The sequence below is a fragment of the Rhodnius prolixus genome, unplaced genomic scaffold (genome assembly GCF_049639745.1).
Source record: "Rhodnius prolixus isolate KJV_2025 unplaced genomic scaffold, Rpr scaffold_10, whole genome shotgun sequence".
NCBI lineage: Eukaryota > Metazoa > Arthropoda > Insecta > Hemiptera > Reduviidae > Rhodnius > Rhodnius prolixus.
The window spans coordinates 27,573,636-27,586,222 of record NW_027411615.1 but is presented as its reverse complement, the minus strand read 5'-3'; the positions used below and the strand labels follow the sequence as shown (position 1 = coordinate 27,586,222).

Genomic DNA, 12,587 nt, shown 5'->3' with positions numbered 1-12,587 from the left:
GCAAACCTGTTAAAAATTTATCCTTCTCATTAGATTAGTTTAAAAAAAAATTTCATTGTTAATGAGAAACATTTTGAGGGTTAAACAGATTTATAGGAAACTTAATGCTCTTTCGTTTGGAATAAGCAGATTTGTTGTAGGATAAAGGATAGAAAAGTTACGGCCCGTTTTTATGGTGAAAAACGCGAATATCGACGAAAAAGTTAAAAATGCAAATATCTTGGACACTATTGAGAATCAGGCCAAAGTGAAGAGAATATTTTTTGTCGCATTAGAGCTGCTGAATCACCTCCCGACGTTTCGACATCTTCTCCGTGTACGCCCTTTATTTTAAAAAGATAGTATTCCAAGCATAAACTTGTACATGTCTAACTAGTCAATAAATAGATTATACAGGGTGTTCAGCATAAGACTACGGTAACTTCGGGAGGCGTTTCTGGGCATCATTTGCAACAAAAAATTTCATATAAACTATGGCTCGATTCGGCTCCGTTTTATAGATATTTTTAATTTTATGTTTTTTTGAATGAGCCAATGAATAAGCCGAAAACTTATTTAACGTACTAATCGTACTGGATTTGATGATTCTGATCAGTTATATTCTTATGGTAGGTGAATTCCTTTCATAATGCCGACGCTGTTTTGAGGCCTACTTTTTTGCAATTAATAAGAAATTTCTGTATTAATTTTTAACATAACCCCAATTATTGTATACCGTTCGAAAAGTAGATCGTATGTAGATGTTTTTCCTGAATAGTGCACGGTTTTTTTTCATATAAAATGTTTTTGAGAAAAATGAAGTCAAAGTTTTTGGAAAAAATTAGAAACTTGCTATTATCTTATGTTTGGGCCACAAAGTAAAATACTTAATATTATTATTTTGGAATACAAATTAGCTAATTTAAAAGGAAATTTAACCTTCTTTCTAATGAGCTTATTAAAATAGCTGTAGCTTTAATAGTTTGAGAAATATAGACAACTTTTTGCTAAAAAGTAGTAAAACTTTGAAAAAACATAAAATTAAAAATATCTATAAAACGGAGCCGAATCGAGCCATAGTTTATATGAAATTTTTTGTTGCAAATGATGCCCAGAATCGCCTCCCGAAGTTACCGTAGTCTTATGCTGTACGCCCTGTATACAGGGTGTATACGGAGGAGTGGTCGAAACTTCGGGAGGTGATTCAGCAGCTAAAATGCAACAAAAAATATTCTCTTCACTTTGGCCTGATTCTCAATAGTGTCCAAGGTATTTGCATTTTTAACTTTTCCGTCGATATTCGCATTTTTCGCCATAAAAACGGCCGTAACTTTTCTATCCTTTATCCTACAACAAATCTGCTTATTCCAAACGAAAGAGCATTAAATTTCCTATAAATTTGCTTGAAACAGAGCCTCAAAACGATTCTTATAACAATGAAATTTTTACTTGAATGTCTAAAAAATTCGTTCTCGATGATTTCTGTTAAAATTTTCAACTGCATTTTTTCAATTATTAATGAATCAAGGAATCACATAATTTCAGAAAAAGTTGCGCATTTATTGAGCTTTAAGATCATATGGATTTTTTTGGTTTTTAATAAAACCCTACCCCGAACAGAGGGGTGTAAATGCAGAAAGGTGGGATTTTGCGAACTGACTTTTCATTACTAATTTACTCAAATATCAATTTTTACCATTTTAGTTTAGAATAATGATTATTTTATAAAACGGAAGTAAATAAGAGTTTTTAGACATTCAAGTAAAAATTTCATTGTTATAAGAATCGTTTCGAGGCTCTGTTTCAAGCAGATTTATAGGAAATTTAATGCTCTTTCGTTTGGAATAAGCAGATTTGTTGTAGGATAAAGGATAGAAATGTTACGGCCGTTTTTATGGCCAAAAATGCGAACATCGACGGAAAAGTTAAAAATGCAAATACCTTGGACACTATTGAGAATCAGGCCAAAGTGAATAGAATATTTTTTGTTGCATTTGAGCTGTAGAATCACCTCCCCAAGTTTCGACCACTCCTCCGTATACACCCTGTATACGATCGTCAGAAACTGCACTAAACAACATTAACTTAGCTTGGCCTTTTAATTTAATGTTGAAATTTGACTAAATAGTATGTTTCAAGAGTTCTCACTGTTTTGTTTTTTTCTAAAATTTAAGATAAATATTTCGAGTATGTACTAACTTTAAAATTGAATTAAGTTGTAAAAAAAGAAGTAGTATCTATTAAAAACTTTTTTTTTCGCTCAGATTTTAATTTTATTCTTAGATTAATAAATAAACTCGCAAATTATAACAACTTTTTTTTCATTCATTAAGAAGGCAGCGGCAACAAACTTTTGGCGGCTCTACTTCACCCTTCTTTTATTCCATTCTTTTTTCTGGTTACCTTTCTACTGGTTTTTCCGAAAGTTTTCTTTTATTTTCATTTTTTGCTTGAATTTTCTCTTAACTTTAACAGTAAAATCACCTTTTCTTCTCTCCCTTTGCAAACAAAAACGTATTGTTTCTATTTTTAGTAAAGAGTGAATCAGAGAGTTCATGGCCGATCTTCTTTAGTTTTAGTTTCGCGCGTGTTTTGGACAGCTGCTTGTTCAGAGTCTGCAGATCCTAAATTTACTTTCACAATTAACAGTTCTAATACTAAATTGGATTTATTACTTCTATTGTGAACATTTTTCCCAAATAAGAATACAGAAAGTAACCACCGTTCAGTTTTAAGCCAGTTATTTCATTGTAAATCAAAAATTACTCTTTGTAAACAAGATTCAACAATTTTCATCAAAACATTGTAAACCAATTGTTTAGGTTGACCAAAACGTGTTTTCCTCTGAACTATAACTTCAGTATAAGGTAGTTATTGCGTCATATATATTTTATTAAAGAGATTTATTAATTCGAGAATCCTAATCTTTAACGAATCCATTCCATAGTATGTTTCTAACAAACCTATATTTAGCAATCGATTTCCTTTGATTCCGGTCAGATAAAGTTCCAATTTTAATGATTCCGTACAGGGGCGGCTCTAGCTCGTGTAGCGCCCGTGTGCAATGAAACCCTGGCGCCCCCTAGGCCTGAACCCCCCCCCCCCCCGCGGCTATAACTATTAACTTTGCCGTCGTAACAAGAAAGCTTTTTCATATTAAACTTCTAAACTTTAAATACGTGAAATAAGGTTTATTTCGAGTTGAAACAAAATGTTCGAAAAAGAAGCCGCCCATAGGGCGCTCGCGTTTGATAACTGCCGCCACCGCGCTGGCTGGCCGCTTCTGTCATATCATTGTTGTACCATGATGGTCCAAGACGATGCTCTTAGCTATCGCAGGGAGCGCCGCGGCGCCCCCTGAGACGGCGGCGCCCGTGTGCATTGCACACCCTGCACTATAGGTTAAGCCGCCCCTGATTCCGTAACTCCTTATCTTAGTCACAATCCTTATATCATACAGTTTTCAAAAGCCTAACTTTACTAAATGTGACACAAGTGTCAGTGGCTCTCTTGATTATCTAAAACCATCCAAATTCCATGTTGTGTTATCACAGGTTATCTTATGATGTCACTCATACTAACTGATAACGGGCTTCAACGACCTTAGGATTTAAATGCTTTTTAAAAAAAAAAGGTGGGTGTAGGTAAATAGACAGATTTTTTTTTCCAACTCCCTTGTCAAAATTCTGGCATTCAGGAGTGGACTTCCTTTCTAACTTGTCCAAAGGACTAGACCGTCATCTGAGCGTGTATCCAAGAACTCTTTGTTGCATCTTGCTTAGTGAGAGAGGAAAACTTTTTTGACACTCCTTCCCTAATTCCTTTTAGCCAATCAGTGCCTCTACATTACTACTTTGATTCCCCACGTATACTCCAATCCTTAATTTCTTTGCCACAAAGTTCCTTCAACAGTTGGGCTTTGATGCCACAGTATATTATGTTATATACTCGTACTTTAGCTAACTAGTTCACTCTCACGTCGCTTTTTAACCTTGATATGTCCAGGAATCTAGATGTATTTCAAATTGACTCCTTTTGTACAAGTTTTCTCCATCAATTATTTGGCACTCCAACAAGGTGCATTGCTAAAAACAATGGTTCAATTTTTTAGCCTATAAAGGAGATTGAGAATTCAAAATTTGGCACAGTTCATAACTGTTTCAAATCTTTATTTTATAGTAATTAAAAAAAACTCCTGAATAGTTGAATTTTATTAGATTGAATACTTATTGGAACTTGCTAATTTATAACAAGGTAGGTACAATGGTAACTAGATTATAAGAAATGAACTAGATATTTATACCTTCTGTAACTTCTATACACTTTCAATTATTCCTAGCTAACCTAATTCACAGCCTTCGTTTAATTTATCTAGTTAAAAGTCTGGTTAACACTGGCTTCCCCTAAGTTTAATCCAAAGAGAGGTCGGTAATCCTTTGTCGGCAGCAAAACATAATTAAGATTTAACCTTCTTTGTTTTTCTTTTATCCTTAATATTGCAGAATTCTTTGGCTTTTACTGAATTAAAAAAAACAAAAAAAAAAATGAAAATTATCTTATTAAATATCATTAACTGTATCAAAGAAAAACTATTTTTACAAAATAATAAATTAACGCTCCCCTTAATATTTCTAGTACGTAGAGTGTTGTGTTCAATAAATACTAAGGAATATCCCGATAAAATTGAATTCCATATATTAAACCAAAACTTCTTATAACCTCGATATTTATTTTTAAAAACACCAATAATTTGTAGCTCCCATATTGGTTAAGTCTTTCCAACTGTTACAATCAATAAATAATGTAAATATTAATTATTTTTCACAAGATGTGAAATTATTTATTAGCCCATTGAAAGCTGGTTTCCTAGGCTTACCCCTCATAAAAATCGCCATTCTCCTTTATTAACACGTACCTGTGTTTGGAATTATTAATTTTATGAGACTCCACTGGAGGGTTTAAAGTTAGTATTGCTCGTTCCTTGAAGAATGAATGTTTTTTTTGTTTTATGTATATTGTATAGAAATTGAACGCCTTCCTTTCCGAGAAAATATTCACGCAATAAAGAGTTGGTGGAGATTTCAGTTTTTCTGCTATTCTTTGATTGCACTCCAAAGAATCTAGCCTAATCGAGTGCTCAGCTTGTCTGCAGTAATGGAAGAGCAAGCGTTTTGTAGATCTTTAGAGAATAACTATAAATTCTAATGCAGAAGTCAATAGTATCATAAATTGCAGATTCATCTTAAAGAAATAATAAAATTTACTTATAAGAATGACTTACATAGATGAAAATATTTTGGGTAGTTGGGTTTAATGAGAAAACATGATGAAGCTCCAAAATATTTAGCAAATTTTTTAGAAGACGTGTATCATGAAGCTCCTTTTGGTATGTCGGCATAGAAAACAAAAAACTAGCAGGAGATCTAGTAGGATCGTCTATATCGTTTTATTGAATCGAGCAGTGGTTGCCATTTTGCAAGAAATTTTGGTTTGATTTGATGCGCGCTGGAGGGACACGGAAGAGTGCTCTCAGTCTAATAAGGATTATAAATGTTCTTGTCTAATAATAAGTTGAGGTCAACTTTAATCTAAATCCGTAGAAGATAAAATCTAATTGAAAACATCTAAATTATTGTTAATTAAAGAATTAAGCCAGTTTCGATCAATTAAATAAATTCTCCATGCAATTTGCTTAACTTTCTTACATTTAAAGTTTTTAAAAGTTATTGTTCTAACTTTTCTACCTTCGTTTGTCTAGTCGAAAAAGTCACGTCGTACTTAGCCTCTAGGGAAAAGTCTCTGTGTTTGCACTTTATTGTATGTAACATTGAGATAGTGTTCGTATACAACTCTCGGAAAATTTTTTATTATACCCTCTGGAAAGCTAAATTGGATTTTCAGATTTATTATCAGTCGATTTTCTAATGAAAGTACTAAAAATTATTCTGTTTGCCCTGCATTTGGAGTGTCGGTGGTCAAAGGAGTACTTTTAGATTTAATTTAGTTTATATTGTCGTTGCCAAAATACATAAAAATTCTTAATGTCATTTTTGTTACTTCTTTAGATTAAAATGTAAGAAGCTTGTCTCAAAGATTCTATGTTTTATTAGTGTATTGATTAAAGCGAAGTACGAGGGTCGTTTGAAAAGTCCGTGCAAAGTCAGAGAGATAGCACCACTGGCGCGTATCGAGGTTATGTTTAGTTAGTAGCATCTCTTGGAAGAACACACACCAAGTTTCAGCCAGATCGGTCTATTTCTTTGTGTTTGGCATTCGTTTGAATCGAGGAAGTCGAGTGATTTTCAAAAAATGGACGAAAAAGAATTTCGTGTGTTGATTAAACACTACTTTATGAAAGGCAAAACGCTTCAGGAGACTAAAGAGAAGCTTGATAAACATTATGGTGACTCTGCACCTTCGATTAGAACAGTTTATAAGTGGTTTCAAAATTTTCGGAGTGGCCATATGGGCACAAGTGACGCTGAACGTTCTGGACGCCCTGTTGAGGTTACTACTCCAGAAATCATTGATAAAATCCATGATATGGTGATGGATGACAGAAGAGTGAAGGTGCGTGAGATTGCTAGTGCTGTGGGCATCTCGAATGAACGGGTACATAATATTTTGCATCAACATTTTATTCATCGTTATTGGACCGTTTGAAAACCGAGCTGCAAGAAAAACGCCCACGATTGGCCCACAAAACAGTCCTTTTCCATCACGACAACGCACCAGCTCACACCTCAGCAGTTGTGGTCGCAAAATTAATGGAAATAGGGTTTTAACTCGTTTCACATCCCCCCTATTCTCCAGACTTGGCTCCCTCGGACTACTATTTGTTCCCCAATATGAAGAAATGGCTGGCGGGAAAAAGATTTTATTCAAACGAGGAGGTGATTGCAGAAACGAATGGCTATTTTTCAGACTTGGACAAATTCTATTATTCGGAAGGGATCAACAAACTAGAGCAGCGTTGGACGAAGTGTATAAGCCTAAAAGGAGACTATGTTGAAAAATAAAAAAGGTTTACCCCAAAATATTAAGTAGTTTTTATTTTTGCACGGACTTTTCAAACGACCCTCGTAACTGTCAAACAGAATGAACCAGTTAGGGAAAACTTAAATATTATAAATTATTAATTGTTTGCTACTCGGAAAAACAAAAATTACAATTTCGTGAACACAATGAAAAGTCAGAATATCCATAAATAAAAGAAATAATGGATAATTAAAAAAGACATTCAGAAGTACACCTGGGTTTCCATTTAAATACTTCAACAATTTTTTGTCGTGTTTCTGCCATTGTTAAAAATGACTTCTTTTAGATCTGTTTGATTCTGGTTCATCAAAATTATGGGTTCTATCTTCTCGCCTGCTGTTAGTTTACTATACTGTAACATTTTTCCATATTTCTAATCCTTTGTTCTCGTTTTTTTAAGGGAATCATAATTATGAAAGAAGTCGGTCATCAACTAATGGTTCAGATGGTTAACATTTAAAAGTTACTTACGCAACTGGAAATGTTGAAGGAATATATTCTACGGACACTTTAACATTTAATTGTTGAAATGACTAACAAATAGAATACATTACATTTCTCTGCTTGAATTGAATTCAGTTCATTCAACAGACAATACATCAGTACTTAGCGAAAACGTTTATTCTCAAAGTTGAAGTTTTTTGCACGCTAGTTGTTAGCCTCCGTTCACTAGAATGGTAATTGGACGTCCGAAAATGTCGACACTACTTTACCGAAGAGATCTAATTCATATAATCAATTTAATTGCTGTAAAAATTCTGCGTAGATTATTAACGATTCTTATATCTCAAACTATCCTTACGAAATAGATTAGTAGTTACAATTTTTTGTCGTACCTAACTTTAAAAAAAAATTCTTTGATTTAATAGTTTTGTGAGTCACACTTCATTTCATTCTAATTTCCGACTAAAGAAACGACGATGTCCTCGTTGTTTCCTATTAATTCCATCACTTGTTAATGAATAATTCTCTTGGCTTAATTTGGATGTCATGAAGTTATTTGTCAAGTTACCAAAACACACGGTCTTTTGTATAGATATACCATTGTTAATAAATTGCTGAAAGAGAGAGAAATCCAAGAATCATCTCAATGTCAACAACAGTTTGTTTCAAGTGATTACAAAGTGCTTGATAGAAACAAATGTATATAATTGACTTTCTGAAATGACAGACGTAAAAACAATGTCGTCTCAAATGAAGCTAACGATTGCAATCTTTTGTGCTCAGGATTCTAAAAAACAAATGGCCTACCATTTTTGAATTTTGAAAAATTTAAACAAATTTCGATAACCGAATAAAGTTGATCTGTCATTGTTAGAGGTTCTAACAGATTTTGAACGCGGAGCAGCTTGATATGTGTACTTATATTTTTTCCCTGTAGATAGCTCCACTGCTCAATGACCTGTTGACGCAAAGTACTTCTACCAATAAGGGGCTGCTGCCATTACTATGTTACGGCTCCGGGTTCCAGTGATCTCAGATGTTGGTCCCGTCTTTAATAAATAATTAATGAAATAAAAAGTTTTATGTCAAAAGAAATAAGGGTTTAACAACCTGAACAATAACGAGTGAATGCGAACCAACATGTGTCATCGTTATATATTATTAACGACGTGTTTATTAATATAAACTTGAAAATTAATATTGGTAATTTGTTACAGGTAGGTTCTATTAAAGTGGTCAATAAAACATTTGGGGAAACCACTTAGATAAGTTCCATACAGGCATGCTAAGTACCATGGTGCATTTGGTCTTTCAAGACCTATCTCTAAGTTTGATGTGTTAGCACCCATTTATAATATGTTCCTATCCAATATTCACTGTCTTCTTCAAAGTTTATCCAAAAATAATTCACAACGGAACTCATTTTTGGATACCGTACAAGCTGTTAGTAAGTCCGCTAATATGTATGTGTGGTCGAGAGTGGTTTTTTTGTAAAAACTGCTGCGAAAATTATTTGATTAAGGATGATAGAACACAAGTTTTGGGCGTGAAATCAAATATTTACCTACAACGGTTTGCTCATAAATAAAAATTCATGCACTTGAGCGACTGGAGTTCATTGTTTTTACGTGTCCTAAACGGAATATCCCTAGATATTACGCTTATGAAAATCATCAGGCTTCGCTCATTCCTTTCACAAAAACCATGCACCCGTGTTAATTACTTTTCTACCTTCTCCCAGACACTGACGAACACAGTATACACACACCTCACATTTCGGCTGCAGCTGCTACCTAACGGCTTTCTTTAGTACTATACGTCGGACCAAACCAACATCTCTCAAGCGGACCTAATCTGAACTTGTTTGGTATCTGCACAGAATGGATGCGCTATTGTTCTCATATTTTTAAAATAGTGTTGGGCAAGAAAAAATATGTTTAAGTTAAACCATTTTGTGTCAGTCTTATTTATAATTATGGTTTCCATTACAGCTATTCATACCTTGATATTTTTTTACTCCAAGCAAGGACAATTTCGTTTGTTCAGAAACAGAAAGTGGCGCATCCTACCACAGATTTCTAGAACTGAAAAGAAAAGTAGCAAACTGGTTACAAAAAAAGATCAATGATTTTTTACTCCCTACAAGGCTATCCAGAACTCCCCTGAAATTGAGATATACCCACCAAAAATCTCTGACAGTTTAAACATTTCTTATTAACCGACGGACACCTTTAATAAATAAAATACATATAACTTTGGGCCTTGTTTATTCTCGGACCATTGCTGACCTACACTTTCACCCTTTATTTGGAAGTTGGTAAGATTACAATGTACGTATAAGCTGCAAGTCTTTCAAGAAAAAATGTTGCAAATAAAATGGAGAACACTAAAGTACATACGGAATAATAATAAAATCCACAGGGAGCTGGAAATGCTCATAAAATATCACACATATTTTTAAAGAATCTACAGACTACAGACTACATAGAGGCTGGACAATTACTCGAAGAGAATCATACGGACGATTGCTAAAACCTGAAAAATAAAAGAACGTAATTCCACAATTAACAAACAGTTAATTTTAATTATAAACTTTGTCTTTGCATTTAATGTTATTTTGTTGTTCAGAAACATACTGGCTGAAAAGCTAACGGTATTTTTTTAAAGCCATTATATTCAATGAAACGGTAACATGAAGAACTTACGACTCTCCAGTGTAGAAATGATAGCTTCCATGTTATCCCTGGGCCACTTATTTTCTCTTGCGTGGAAGTTGGAGTGTGCTTCGTCTTAGACTGTGAGATTAGTAAATGCAAGTTTGACAACCTGAACTAAATTTAATTTGCATGTTAAGTTTCTAATACTTTTTCCATATCTTCGTCTTTTCTCTTGGAATTTTTTCTTCACTTAAACTAAATTAATATGAATCAATTTGGCAAATTAATTTAATAACTGAAATTTAGTTTTATAAATGTTATTTATAATTTCATTGATATTAATAATATTAATTTACTGAATCGGTATGCACAGTTGCACTTTATATGTTTCAAATAAATAAGAATGTTACTGTTAAAAAACAAAAAATGAGTACAATGAATCACATTGCTTGAATGAATCGGTTTTTAATTATTCTTAACATTGATTGTGAAATAGAGACCAATAAGTAAGATAACTAATTTGTTTGTTTGTTCAATTTGGTTTCGAAGTTGAAGTGTACTCTAAACTCATACGAGATAGAACGTAATTGCTAAATTATATTTCACAAGATCAATTATTACCTGAATGAGATAGTTCAATCGACCAATTAAATAAATAAATAATTGCTGCAAGTGATAAATCAGCAAACAATTAAATTAGTAATATGATAACAATAAGATTGGTTGAAAGGTTTTTATTTTCAAAATCTGGTAAATATTTTCGATAAACTCATATACAATAGAAGTTTATTACTTGGACAGATTTTGCTCTAATTGAAGCACTTAGCCAAAAATTATAACAATAAATTCAAGGGAAACTGAACAGACCTAGAAAGTTAGATTCATTTTAGTTGCTACTAAATCCTTTACAACAAAACGTATATTACTCTTTCTACGTGTAGGATGAATAGGAAATACTATTTTTTATATTCTCATATTCTGGTAAAATAGAATTACAAAGTTCGAATAAAATTGTCAAAATATTAATAAGGACATCAAAAATTTATTTATCATGGAATATCAAAAGTAGAAAACCTCCAACTTTTCTTTTATACGAGGGTCGTTTGAAAAGTCCGTGCAAAAATAAAAACTACTTAATTTTTTGGGGTAAACCTTTTTTATTTTTCAACATAGTCTCCTTTTAGGCTTATACACTTCGTCCAACGCTGCTCTAGTTTGTTGATCCCTTCCGAATAATAGGATTTGTCCAAGTCTGAAAAATAGCAATTCGTTTCTGCAATCACCTCCTCGTTTGAATAAAAAATTTTTCCCGCCAGCCATTTCTTCATATTGGGGAACAAATAGTAGTCCGAGGGAGCCAAATCTGGAAAATAGGGGGATGTGAAACGAGTTGGAACCCTATTTCCATTAATTTTGCGACCACAACTGCTGAGGTGTGAGCTGGTGCGTTGTCGTGATGGAAAAGGACTTTTTTGTGGGCCAATCGTGGGCGTTTTTCTTGCAGCTCGGTTTTCAAACGGTCCAATAACGATGAATAATATGCACCTGTAATAGTTTTACCCTTTTCCAGATAGTCGATGAGGATTATTCCTTGCGAATCCCAAAAGACAGTCGCCATAATCTTTCCGGCCGATGGAACGGTCTTCGCCTTTTTTGGCGCAGATTCCCCCTTGATAACCCATTGTTTAGATTGTTCTTTGGTCTCAGGAGTGTAGTGATGTATCCATGTTTCATCCACAGTGACGAAACGACGCTTAAAGTCCTGCGGATTCTTCTGGAACAGCTGCAAACCGTCCTTGCAACACTTCACACGATTTCGTTTTTGGTCAAGCGTGAGCAATCGCGGCACCCATCTTGCGGATAGCTTTGTCATGTCCAAATGTTGATGCAAAATATTATGTACCCGTTCATTCGAGATGCCCACAGCACTAGCAATCTCACGCACCTTCACTCTTCTGTCATCCATCACCATATCGTGGATTTTATCAATGATTTCTGGAGTAGTAACCTCAACAGGGCGTCCAGAACGTTCAGCGTCACTTGTGCCCATATGGCCACTCCGAAAATTTTGAAACCACTTATAAACTGTTCTAATCGAAGGTGCAGAGTCACCATAATGTTTATCAAGCTTCTCTTTAGTCTCCTGAGGCGTTTTGCCTTTCAAAAAGTAGTGTTTAATCAACACACGAAATTCTTTTTCGTCCATTTTTTGAAAATCACTCGACTTCCTCGATTCAAACGAATGCCAAACACAAAGAAATAGACCGATCTGGCTGAAACTTGGTGTGTGTTCTTCCAAGAGATGCTACTAACTAAACATAACCTCGATACGCGCCAGTAGTGCTATCTCTCTGACTTTGCACGAACTTTTCAAACGACCCTCGTAAACTATGATTCTAAGGTTTCTGCCGAAATCGACTTTAATGGTAATATTTTTCATTATTTGCCATTAAAAGTCTATTAAGCAAT

At 34.0% G+C, this 12,587-nt stretch overlaps 1 long non-coding RNA gene across 1 annotated transcript; it reads right to left on the bottom strand.

Annotated features, from left to right (window-relative positions):
- Window positions 1-3,115: 3,115 nt before the first annotated feature.
- On the bottom strand, window positions 3,116-10,588 carry LOC141457131 (uncharacterized). The gene is made up of 3 exons (XR_012460209.1): window positions 10,167-10,588; window positions 9,463-9,545; window positions 3,116-4,497 (listed from the first exon to the last, which is right to left on the bottom strand). It is a non-coding gene; the product is annotated as an uncharacterized lncRNA (long non-coding RNA).
- Window positions 10,589-12,587: the final 1,999 nt, after the last annotated feature.